Source organism: Heptranchias perlo, chromosome 31 (genome assembly GCF_035084215.1).
Source record: "Heptranchias perlo isolate sHepPer1 chromosome 31, sHepPer1.hap1, whole genome shotgun sequence".
Classification (NCBI taxonomy): Eukaryota; Metazoa; Chordata; class Chondrichthyes; order Hexanchiformes; family Hexanchidae; genus Heptranchias; species Heptranchias perlo.
The window spans coordinates 4892382-4904787 of NC_090355.1; the positions used below are offsets into that span (position 1 = coordinate 4892382).

At 46.8% G+C, this 12406-nt stretch overlaps 1 long non-coding RNA gene across 1 annotated transcript in view; it reads right to left on the minus strand.

Moving 5' to 3' along the window:
- Positions 1-12406, minus strand: part of LOC137300384 (uncharacterized) — a 48891-nt gene that overhangs the window by 20577 nt on the left and 15908 nt on the right. The gene's annotated exons all lie outside the window — the stretch shown is intronic.

Genomic DNA, 12406 nt, shown 5'->3' on the forward strand with positions numbered 1-12406 from the left:
TTCAATGTTTATACCATTCCCCACGGCAGGGAACTCTCGGTCTGACCTCAAGGTAATTTAGAAGGGTCAAGTCCAGCAGCTGGGAAGTGTAAAAGGCAAAAGCCAACAGTAATAAAACCCAAGAGATAAAAAGAAAACAAATTGTGAATGCTGAAAATCTGAAATAAAGACAGAAAATGCTAAAAATACACAGCACTTACGTCAGCTTTTGTAAAGGGAAAGGACAGCTTAACGTTTCTGTTAGCTTTCCCTTTGTCAGAACATGTATAGGAAGGAAGGGGAGCCCCTCTATAGGACTGCCAAACAAATAAGGGAGGGGTGATCAACAGGTAAAGGTCAAGAGGTTGAAATTCCTCTCAGTACACGGGCACACAAATGTTACCATTCATTGAGAGTTAGCATTTTTTGCTGTTTTCAATATAGTCGCAGAAACACCCAGCTTTACTCTGTGATCTTTCTCGAAGTTGGCAAAAAATCCATGGGGGAAATGAGGAGAATTTTTTTTACGCAGCAAGTTGTTATGATCTGGAATGCACATCCTGAAAAGGTGGTGGAAGCAAATTCAATAGTAACTTTCAAAAGGGAATTGGATATATAGTTGCAAAGGAAACATTTGCAGTGCTATGGGGATAGAGCAGGGGAATGGGACTAATTGGATAGCTCCTTCAAAGAGCTGGCACAGACATGATGGGCCGAATGGCCTCCTTCTGTGCTGTGTGATTCTAAGTTTGGGTGTGTTAGGGTGCGCCAAAAATAAGGCACAACTGAGTGGCCACTTGGAAAGCACCTGAACTAGATGATAGCCACTTAATCAGTGCGTTATGAACCAATACAGCTGTGGAGTGTACATCTTCTGGAGGAGATGGAGGGAGGTGCAGAAGTTGCACACTCCGTAAACCAAGATTTATCCATTAAAATCTGAAGATCACAGTAGACAACTTGAGGAAGTTGCAATTGTTTTCTACGGAACAGACTGTCAAGTTATCAATGGCCAGAGGGTGAATCAAGAGTGCAATGCCATCACATAGGGGGTCACCATGAGGTCATGCACCAGGAGAGTCTGAAAGGATATCTGAAGATTTGAAGAAAAGTGTTAAGGTTGGGTATGAAAATGGGTGTGACTTCTTCTTTCTTCTTGGGATGTCGCCAGGGACGCATTTATTGCCCATCCCTAGTTGCCCTTGAGAAGGTGGTTGTGAGCCTCTGCCTTGAACCGCTGCAGTCCGTGTGGTGAAGGTACTCTCACAGTGCTGTTAGGTAGGGGGTTCCAGGATTTTGACCCAGCGATGGTGAAGGAACGGTGATATATGTCCAAGTCAGGATGGTGTGTGAATTGGAGGGGAACTTGGAGTTGATGGTGTTCCCACGTACCTGCTGCCCTTGTCCTTCTAGGTGGTGGAGATCGTGGGTTTGGGAGGTGCTGCTGAAGAAGCCTTGGCAAGTTTTTGCAGTGCATCCTGTAAATAGGACACACTGCAGCCACGGTGTGCCAGTGGTGGAGGGAGTGAATGTTTAAAGTGGTGGATGGGGTGCCAATCAAGCGGGCTGCTTTGTCCTGGATGGTGTCGAGCTTCTTGAGTGTTGTTGGAGCTGCACCAATCCAGGCAAGTGGAGAGTATTCCATCACACTCCTGACTTGTGCCTTGTAGGTGGTAGAGAGGCTTTGGGGAGTCAGGAGGTGAGTCACTCGTCGCAGAATACACAGCCTCAGACCTGCTCTAGTAACCACAGTATTTATGCGGCTGGTCCAGTTAAGATTCTGGTCAATGGTGACCCTCAGGATGTTGATGGTGGGGGATTCGGCGATGGTAGTGCCACTGAATGTCAAGGGGAGACGATTAGATTTTCTCTTGTTGGAGATGGTCATTGCCTTGACACTTGTGTGGTGCTAATGTTACTTGTCACTTATCAGCCCGGGCCTGGATGTTGGTCAGATCTTGCTGTAGCGGGCACGGACTGCTTCATTATCTGAGGAATTGCGAATGGAATTGATCACTGTGCAATCATCAGTGAACAGTCCAATTTCTGACCTCATGATGGAGGGAAGGTCATTGATGAAGCATAAGCTGCCTGTGCCGGAGACCTTTGTCCCTGTCTGAACATGACTGTTCCATGGCTGTGCTGCTATAGGGGCACTATATTACAGCATCACTCCCTGCTTTCGGTCTCCTCAAACTGCCGCAATTCCCAGCAGAGAGATCGAAACGTAATACTCCAAGGCCCCCTGTAAACACTGCTCTTAAACTGACCACAGGGAGCTGTATGAGAATAATGGGGAGAAGGGGCCTCACCCTCTCCCCGAGGGGGAATAATGGGGAGAAAGGGGTCTCACCCTCTCCCTGAGGGGAATGATGGTGAGAAGGGGCCTCACCCTTTCCCCGAGGGGAATGATGGGGAGAAGGGGTCTCACCCTCTCCCCGAGGGGAATGATGGGGAGAAGGGGCCTCACCCTCCCCCCGAGGGGGAATAATGGGGAGAAGGGGGTCTCACCCTCTCCCCGAGGGGAATGATGGGGAGAAGGGGCCTCACCCTCTTTCCGAGGGGAATTATGGAGAGAAGGGGCCTCACCTTCTCCCCGAGGGGGAATGATGGGGAGAAGGCATTTCACCCTCTCCCCGAGGGGGAATGATAGGGGGAAGGGGTCTCACTCACCCTCTCCTTCCCCTTTTCTCCCTGAGGGGAAACAAAGTCTATTTTGAATAACTCTTAGCCTCACACATCAGTGAACGTTGTACACAGATTGTTCAATGGCAAAAGGCCACTCTACTGCCTCGCACCTAATTAATTCATGGGATGTTTATGATTTCTCAAAACTAATTTTTATATTTTTAGGGGAAAAAAACTGTAGGCACATTTCTAAGAAGGCACAATTTAATGTTCTGCATAGGAAGCAGGTCTTACTGCTGTACTTGCAGCTGCTGGGCGTGAGTGTGCCAGACACCTGGTTCCTTTGGCCGCACTCTACCCAGAGAGGGGCTCCTAGTCACACAGTGAGACAGTCTGCCATGTTACGTGCATCATTCCAATTGGCTGGAAGGAAGTATGTTGCTGATTGTTTTTTCCAAGATTCTGGGATTGCTGACGTAAGACATTAAAAACAACAATGCAACACCTCCAGCTGTGGGCGGTGTATTTACTGGGAAGCTGCTAGCAGAGGTGCTTGCAGTGCTGGACCTACGCCCCCGACCCGAGCAACGCGCAATCTGGCTCGGGCTAATGCCCGTCGTCACCTGTTGTAACCAGGCAGCCTTACACACTTCTGCCCATCTGTTACTGGGAGCACAGGGCAGCAATGGAGTGCTCCACTAATCAAAGGGGGGGGTAATGGAATGTTTCATTTTGAGGGGGGTATTAGGGGGAATACTCCATCTTAACGAGGGGAGAACTGGAGTGGTCCATCTCGAGGGAGGTAGTGGGGTGTTCCACCTAGAAGAATATTGGGCTTTACCATCTCAACTGGGGGGGGGGGGGGGGAGAAGGCCTTCTTAGGAGGGAATGCCAGAATGTTCCATATCAGGAACAAGTAGTGGAGCTTGCTATCCCAGCACTATCTTGAATTATACAGTTTATTTATCAAGCCTGGCACAAATTCAGATTTAGCCTTTTGCTTCTAATCATCACTGATCCCATGGGTGACTGATGCCAGTGGCCTTTAAGACAAGCCTTGTTGTGTGAGACTTCTGGCGGTTAAAGGGTTATGTTGAACAGCAGCCTCAGGCACAGACGAATTAACAGGTCTCGTTCCAGAATTTCCTCACTGAAAGTCAATTAACTGATGTAATACTTCACACCCAGTTTTTTTTAATGGAATGAGACAGAGGAACAGCCTCATTTGTCCTGAAGGCAAAGCCCAATTTTAAGCAACATTAAGTAAGGATAACAATTTATTCGTTGTCCTGTCTCAATAAACACTCTCTACAAAAACAAGAGACCATTCAGTTCCTAGAGTTTTATGAGGCAGAAGCAGTTCTTTATGGCATTTGGCTGCCATTGCTGCCCTCTCAGCCTCCGGAGAGGTACCCTTCCAGGGTGACATCATCTGGTGACATCACTCTCTAGCCCCCAGTTGGCTCCTTCACGATTATGTCAATTTCTCAACATGTTCTTTTGGACATGACGTCTTTTGGCTGGAACTTCTTGCTAATTATTCTGTCAAACCCCCTGCTGTCTGCCCCTCTCTGTTTCAGATACCAGCCATCCAGCCAAAGACCTCACGAATACAAAGTCAATCGAAACGGTAACTCTTCCCCCTCCCCCACTCTCAGTGCAGGCCCAGACTACTGTCAGTTACAGGAACATGGGCACACACACACACATGCGCACGCATGCAAACATACACATGAACAAGCATAACACGCACACGCAATCACTCAAACATGGACATACAGATTCGTACACACAACAACTTGCATTTATATTAAGCCTTTCACAACCTCAGGACGTCCCAAATCACTTTATATCCAATGAAGTACTTTCGAAGTGTAGTCACTGTTGTAATGTAGAAAACATGGTAGCAAGGTCCCACAAATAGCAATGTGATAAATGACCAGATAATTTCCTCTTAGTGATGTTGGTTTGAGGGATAAATATTGGCCCCAGGAAACAGGGGAGAACTCCCCTGCTCTTTTTCGAATAGTGCCGTGGGATGTTTTACGTCCACCTGAGAAAGCAGATGGATCCTCGGTTTAACATCTCATCCGAAAGACGGCTCCTCCGACAGTGCAGCACTCCCTCAGTACTGCATTAAAGTGACAGCCTAGATTTTGTGCTCCAGTCTCTGGAGTAGGACTTGAACCCACGACCTTCTGGCTGAGAGACGAGATTGTTACCACTGCCTCACGGCTGACACCTCCTTTAGCATAGATAAAATGTTCCAAGGCACAAAGGCACATTCACATGCAAGCACAAAACAAACACAATGCACAGATCCCAGTCAGTAAATATATAAATGTCCATCTATGCCTATCCATTCCCAGACATCCAGTCATTCGGTGGTGACCACAGGTTCATTAATATATCATTGGTTACCAGGAACCAATCGGTTCTTGCTCTGTAGTCATTTACATTGTCCCCAGTTTGGTCCTATTGCCCCAACCATGCCCTTTTGGCAGATGCCCCCCCCCCCACCCCACTCCCGCCACCTCAGTCTTTGTGGCCCTGGCCTCAGTTTTTCTGCCCTGAGTTGGTCTTGCCGCTCCTGACCTCTCCAGCCATGACCTTGATGTCTCTGGTCTTAGCCTCAGCTTATCTGACCCCAATCTCTCTGCCCACAACTTCACCCTTCCAGCTCCCAAACTTGGGCCCTGAATTTCCTTGGCGGGGGCGGGGGGGGCGGGGTTGGGGTCAGCTGGAGTCCCACCATAACTTCAGCAGGAGACCAGCGGGAACCAACCAGAAAAGGGCAGACACCTGTTTGTGCCGCAGACCCCACAATCTCCAGAAGAAACAGTGCTGTAAGTCACTGGTGGCCATGATCGCCAAGGTTGCAGCTCTCTGTTTTTTTGGGGCCTTTATCTCTCCACTCCTGACCTTGTTGCCTTGTGGCGGGAGCCAAGGCCATCGCCCTCGGTCCCCGCCACCAATTCCGTTCCCCAGCCACCGATTCCATCCCCCTGCCTGGCCACTGTCTCAGGTTGAACCAGACAGTTCACAACCTCAGCTGTCCTGTTCGACTCTGAGCTGAGCTTCCGACCCCATGTTCTCCCCATCACAAAGACCTCCTACTTACACCTCCATAACATCATCCGCCTCCATCCCTGCATTTACTGCTGAACCCTTTATTTGTGCCTTTGTTACCTCCAAACTCGACTGGCCAGCCTCCCATTCTCCACCATAAACTCCAGATCATCCAAAACTATCCTATCCCACACCAAGTCCCGATCACTCATCATTTCCTGAACTCATTGACCTACATTGACCTCCTGGTTCCCCAACGCCTCCAGTTTAAAATTCTCATCCTCATCTTTAAATCCCTCTATGGCCTCACCCCTCCCTATCTCTGTAACCTTCTCCAGCCCAACAACCTTCCCCCCACCAGAACTCTGCATTCCTCCGACCCTGGCCTCTTGCGTATCCTCCTTCCCTTCGCCCCACCATTGCCAGCTGTGCCTTCAGCCACCTAGGCCCATGCTCTGGAATTCCCTTCCTAATCCTCTCAGCCTCTCCACCTCTCTCTCCTCCTTTAAGGCCCATCTTAAAATCCATCTCTCTAACCAAGCTTTTGGTCACCCCTCCTAACATCTCCTTCCTTGGCTCAGCATCCATTTTTGTCTGATTACGCCTCTGTGAATCACCTTGGGATGATTTTCTATAAAGGTGCTATATAAATGCAAGTCGCTCTTGTTCTTGTTGTTCTTCTCTTGAATAGGCCGTTAATGGAGTCCACAAAAACAATACCTCAACTATCCTTACTAACAGGTATTTGGTCATACAATAGCCACAGGTCTACTGAATATCACTAATGTCATCATTTAGAAAGAAAGGATAGAACTTACATTTATATAGCGCCTTTCATGACCTCAGGATGTCCCAGAGTGCTTAACGGCCAATGAATGACTTTTTGAAGTCTGGCCACTGACATAATGTAGAGAAACGTGTATTTTGAAGCACAGTATTAGCCTCAACCTTTACCTTAAAACATGTACAGATTTCTCTATTATGGCAGAGATTCTCTGCAGCAGAATGTCCACCCAGCTCATTCTCACATTACATTCAGCCTCCTGCTAGCCCCCCACCCTGCGCTAAAGAAACGGAGTCTTATCCTGGAGGGTCTTCGCTTCTGGTCCGACAACAACTAGTGGGCGGAGCTTCCACTATATGGGCTTTGGGGTCCAGTCTACGTGATAGGACCCCGGTCAGCAAAAATTCATGAGGCTCGCGCTTGAGTCAGGGACGGGCCCCTCAGATGCCCAGCTCTTTAAAATAACCACAGGGTGGAAAAAGGGGCGGTAAGAAAAAGCCCACCTCGATGTTAGCTCCTGTACCCCCCCCCCCCCCTCAGTGTCTGGCGGGCGGAGGGAGTTAGTAGCCCTCCTGGGGTATTGACATGAGGAACAATGGGCCCTATAGCTTCTTTCCTGTTAGATCAACCGTCCGCTTCTTCCTATCCCCAATCTCCAACCCCAGGCCAAGCCTCCCACTCACTTCCTACTCGGTCTCAGGTCCAGGCACTTGTCCAGATTCTTTCACTCAAGTGTGTTGAAGTCAGCTCCTGCATTAGCTTCTCCCTGCTCATCTTCAATCATGACCCCAGGCCCACCTCTCTCCAACTGAACCTGGTACCCACCTCCTATCTGGTACACGATTGCTGCACAGTCCTGGGCTTTTAAATAATGTGTGTGCTGGGCATACTGAGAAATTGGGGAACATGCAAAAAGAGAGAGGAGAGAGAAAGACGGCAAAACTTACTGAAAGAGGGAGCGAGAAGGGTGAAAACATGAGAGGTGGAGAGGTGATAATGCTTGAGATGCAGAGAAAGATTGAGGCTGAGAGAGAAAGAGCGGAAGACAGATGGGGATAGAAAGAATTTCAGAGTGAGAGAAGCAAGGAGACAGATGCAAGAAGAGCGAACCACTCATTTTAATATATTTTTGACTCTGAACAATACAACAGGAGATCGATTCGTTAAGAGAATTGGAAGCGACTTTTCGCAGACATTTTATTATTGCATACACACTATTTATTCTGGCACTGAATATACTAAATTGTGATGTGTTTCATAGAAGCAATTTTGTCACATTGTTAGCCAAACACCACTGAAACAAGGATAGAGTGCAAGGGAAGACACTGGCAGCAATACAAGGCGAATACAAGGTGAAAGAAACAAATACCAGGAGAACGAATCAAGTATCACCAAAAAGAGAGGTGAATTTTTTCAAAATAGAGCCAAATATGAGCAAGTAAGAGAGACAAACACTCTAGAAAGACAGCCCAGTACTGGCAGGATATCCAAGCACCAGTAGAATGAGAGAAGTAAAGGCCAGCAAAAGGAGAGCAGAATGAAAAGCTAACACCAGATGCAGCGGAGAGGTGAATACCAGTAGAATAAGAGACAGATAAAAGACAGCCAAAAACCAACGAATGAGAGGGTGAAGTACTAGCAGAATCAGAAAGTGAACTACCAGAGGAACACCAGGTGAAAGACAGATAAAAATATCAGTAGACTGACTCTACGTGACTCATTCTGTAGCACAAGGAGAGGTGACTATCAGCAGAATGAGAGACAAATACTAGCAGCGAGAGATACCAGCAGAATGAAAGTCAGACACCAGCAGTAAGAGAAACAAACACCAGCAGTAAGAGAGATAATTACTGACAGAGAGATAAATACCAGCAGGAAAGGTGAGTACTCTCAAAAAGAGAGAAAATACCAATGGGAAGAGACACAAATTCAGTACAATCAGAGGCAAATCCCAACAGAATCAGAGCCAAATACTAATGGAAAAAGAGTGAAAAACCAGCAAGAAAGAGACAACCATTGCAAACAGAAAGACGAATACCAGCAGAATGAGAGGTGATTTTTGCAAACTGAGAACTAAATATGAGCAGAGAGACAAACACCAGTGGAAGCAGAGGTAATCCCAGCAGAAGGAGCGGCAGATACCAGTATCTTATCCTTAGTGACTGACAGCTTTGGGGCTGAGAACTATGTCCGTTTGGCTTTGAGTCCTGTGCGTAGTGTCGGGCTCCAGTAGCCTCCATTTCCTAATCTGGTTACCCTGTGATTATTTTGCTCAGAGTGCATTCCTACTATTCTCTGTTGGAGCTCGTCAGCCAAGCGTGATGATAAGTGTGGTGACAGAAGTAGGGGCTCGACTCTGACTGATGAAACGTCCATGGAGACAGACTCTACGTGACTCATTCGGCAGGATCAGTCACTCCCCCCGATGGCAGCTACTGGACGTTCGCAGAGATTTGAATTATATTGGGTGTTGTGAAGGGGCCGCTGGTTATTTGTGATTGCTGCACTATGTACACCTTCAGCCATATTTGTCAGCCGTGGCTTCGTGGTAGCACACTTGCCTCTGAGTTAGAAGGTTGTGGGTTCAAGTCCCACTCCAGAGATTCAGCACAAAGTCTAGTTTGACACTTCAGTAAAGTACTGAGGGAGTGCTGCACTGTTGGAGGTACTGTCTTTTGGATGAAAGGTTAAACCAAGGCCCTGTCTGGCCTCTCAGGTGGATGTAAAAGATCCCGTGGTACTATTTGAAGAAGAGCAGGGGAGTTCTCCCTATTGCCCTGACCAATATTTATCCCACAACCAACATCACTAAAAAAACAGATTATCTGGTCATTATCACATTGCTGTTTGTGCGACCTTGCTGTGCTCAAATTGGCTGCTGCATTGCCTACATTACAACAGTGACTACACTTCAAAAGTACTTCTTTGACTGTAAAGCGCTTTGGGACATACTGAGGTCGTGAAAGGTGCTATATAAATGCAAGTCTTTTTTTCATATTTGTATCTGTACATGTACACGTACCTGGATCTATACTTACATCTTACCTTTGACTACATCTGCATCAGTGCTTCTGGTTGCATCTTACTTGTCTCTATATCTAACCTGAGCATTCATGTGTATATTATATGTAAATATGTCACTGTATCTGCCTTTAACTCTATCTACACCCATGTCTGCATCTGTATCTATACTGGGAGATTTTAATTTTAATATTCATATAGCTTGGGAGATGCGAAACAGCTCAAGTCGCAAAGACAATGAATTTCTAGAGTGTATCCTGTACAGTTTTTTGAAACAATATGTTTTAGATCCGACAAGGGAACAGGCCATACAAGACTTAGTAATGAGTAAAGAGCCAGAATTAATGAATAATCTGACAGTAAGGGAGCATCTTGCAAACAGTGACCATAACATGAAGGAGTTTGACATTAAGTTCGAGAAGGAGAAAGATCCACAAACCAAGGTTTTAAATTTAAGTAAGGCTGACTTTGAAGGGATAAGACGTAAGCTGAACACGTTAAACTGGGCTGAGCTGTTAACAGGCAAACCTACAGAGAAACAGTAGGAGGTATTCAAAGAAATGTTTAGTGCAATACAAGACTAATATATACCCCTAAAGAGCAAAGGTTCCACTTGTACAGTCAAGCAACCATGGTCAACATATGAGGTAAGACAAAGTATAAAGCTAAAGGAAGTGGCTCACACAAATGCCAGGAACAGTGGTAATCCATCGGACTGGGAGAAATAGAGAAAGCAACAAAGGGACACAAAGAAAATATTAAGAACTGGAAAAAGGGAATATGAAAAAAACTTGCAAGTAATATAATGGCTAATAGTAAAAGCTTTTATAAATATACTAAGAATAAGAGAGTGTCTAAACTCATCCCTCTAATTCTCTCTCTTCCCAATGAAGATCATCCCTCTAGCCTTTCCACCATCTACAAGGCACAAGTCACGAGTGTGATGGAATACTCTCCACTTGCCTGGATGAGTGCAGCTCCAACAACACGCAAGAATCTCAACACCATCCAGGACAAAGCAGCCCGCTTGATTGGCACCCCATCCACCACCCTAAACATTCACTCCCTTCACCACCGGCGCACCGTGGCTGCAGTGTGTACCATCCACAGGATGCACTGCAGCAACTCGCCAAGGCTTCTTCGACAGCACCTCCCAGACCGCGACCTCTACCACCTAGAAGGACAAGGGCAGCAGGCACATGGGAACAACACCACCTGCACGTTACCCTCCAAGTCGCACACCATCCTGACTTGGAAATATATTGTCATTCCTTCTTTGTTGCTGGGTCAAAATCCTGGAACTCCCTACCTAACAGCACTGTGGGAGAACCGTCACCACACGGACTGCAGCGTTTCAAGATGGCAGCTCACCACCACCTTCTCAAGGGCAATTAGGGATGGGCAATAAATGCTGGCCTTGCCAGCGACGCCCACATCCCATGAATGAATAAAAAAAATTCTAACTTCTTCATCTACTTATCATCCGTTAGATGAAGAATTTCCTTCTGGTATCTGATCAAAATGTATTTTTCATTCATTTATATATAGTGTGATCTGACCAGTGTGTTGGTACAACCTCAGCATAACTTTCATTAGACTGGTATTCTATGTTTATGTATCCCGGCATTTTGTTAGCCCTTTTAATTGCTTCATCACATTGTCTAGACATTACATGACATTTTTCCCACTGGTCCCTTTCTGAGTCACCTTGTTCTAATTCTATTTCATTCATTTTGCAATTATATCACAAATTATTTTGTCCATTTTGCAACATTTTGCATTTATCAGTATTGAAAATTTCACCTGGCTTATTTACTTACATGATCCAGATTGTTCCATGAACCTTTAGCTGCTTTCTCAGGTTTTAACAAGCTGGCTATTTTAATATCATCCGCAAATTTGGCAATCTTGCAGTTGGTTTCAGATTCCAGGTTACTTATGCAAATAAGGAACAACAGAGGGCCCGAAATTGCGTTCTGTCATGTTCTGGAACAGGTGTGGCACAGAATGGAGTGGAAAATGTGGAATTTAATCCCTGCACCACTTCTGTGCCAGCACTGGGTTTTGTGCTGGACCTACACTAGTGGGGCAAGAAGCTTGCCCTGTTTAATGGTTTGAGCCTCATTAGATTACATCTTGGGGCATTCTCAGCTTCTCCAGAAACTGCGCTACTTTGCGCTGTTGGTGCAGTGCCATTCTGGCGTGCCAGTCTGTTGTGCCTTTCTGGTGTGCCAGTCTGGTGTGCCATTCTAGTGTGCCAGTCTGGTGTTCTATTCCGGTGTACCATTCTGGTGTGCCAGTCTGGTGTGCTGTTCCAGTGTACCATTCTGGTGTGCCAGTCTGGTGTGCCAAAATAAGCTGGAGCAGAGGTCAGGCCAATCGGTGCAGCAGCCCCTGGAACCATGGGCCACCTGCCAACTTCCAGGTTACTTGCGGGGAGGGGATTTCTTGAGGGTCTTATGGAAGGGATGTTGGGGGTGGGATAGTCCGGTGAAGAGGGAGGCCGCGGCGTTCCTTGTGGGGCTCGGATAAGCCCTCCTCCTCCTCCTCCTGGCCCCACAACGGAAAGTTCCTGACTTACCTTTTGGGCCTCTTCGTCCTTCCCGACAGCTGCCGAACTGCTTTCACCTGGCAGGATAGCCTGCAACGGTTTCCCCTCTCAGGCCCTGGTTAAAATGAAATCAGGTTCCCATTGACGTAATAAGACCCCGAATTGCATAAATTACGAGGCCTCCACTGGGCCGGTAGGGTTAAGATCGACCTTTGTATCCAACTTAGCTGAGCTTGTTGCTTGTTCTTTATCGCACCAGCTTATTTGTCTTTCATTTGGGAGAGTCATGGAAATTTTTGCATACTTCTGTTTAATGTGGAGTAGAGAAGCCATTTGTAGACATTAGTTTGGGAACTTGACATCCTCAACGCCAG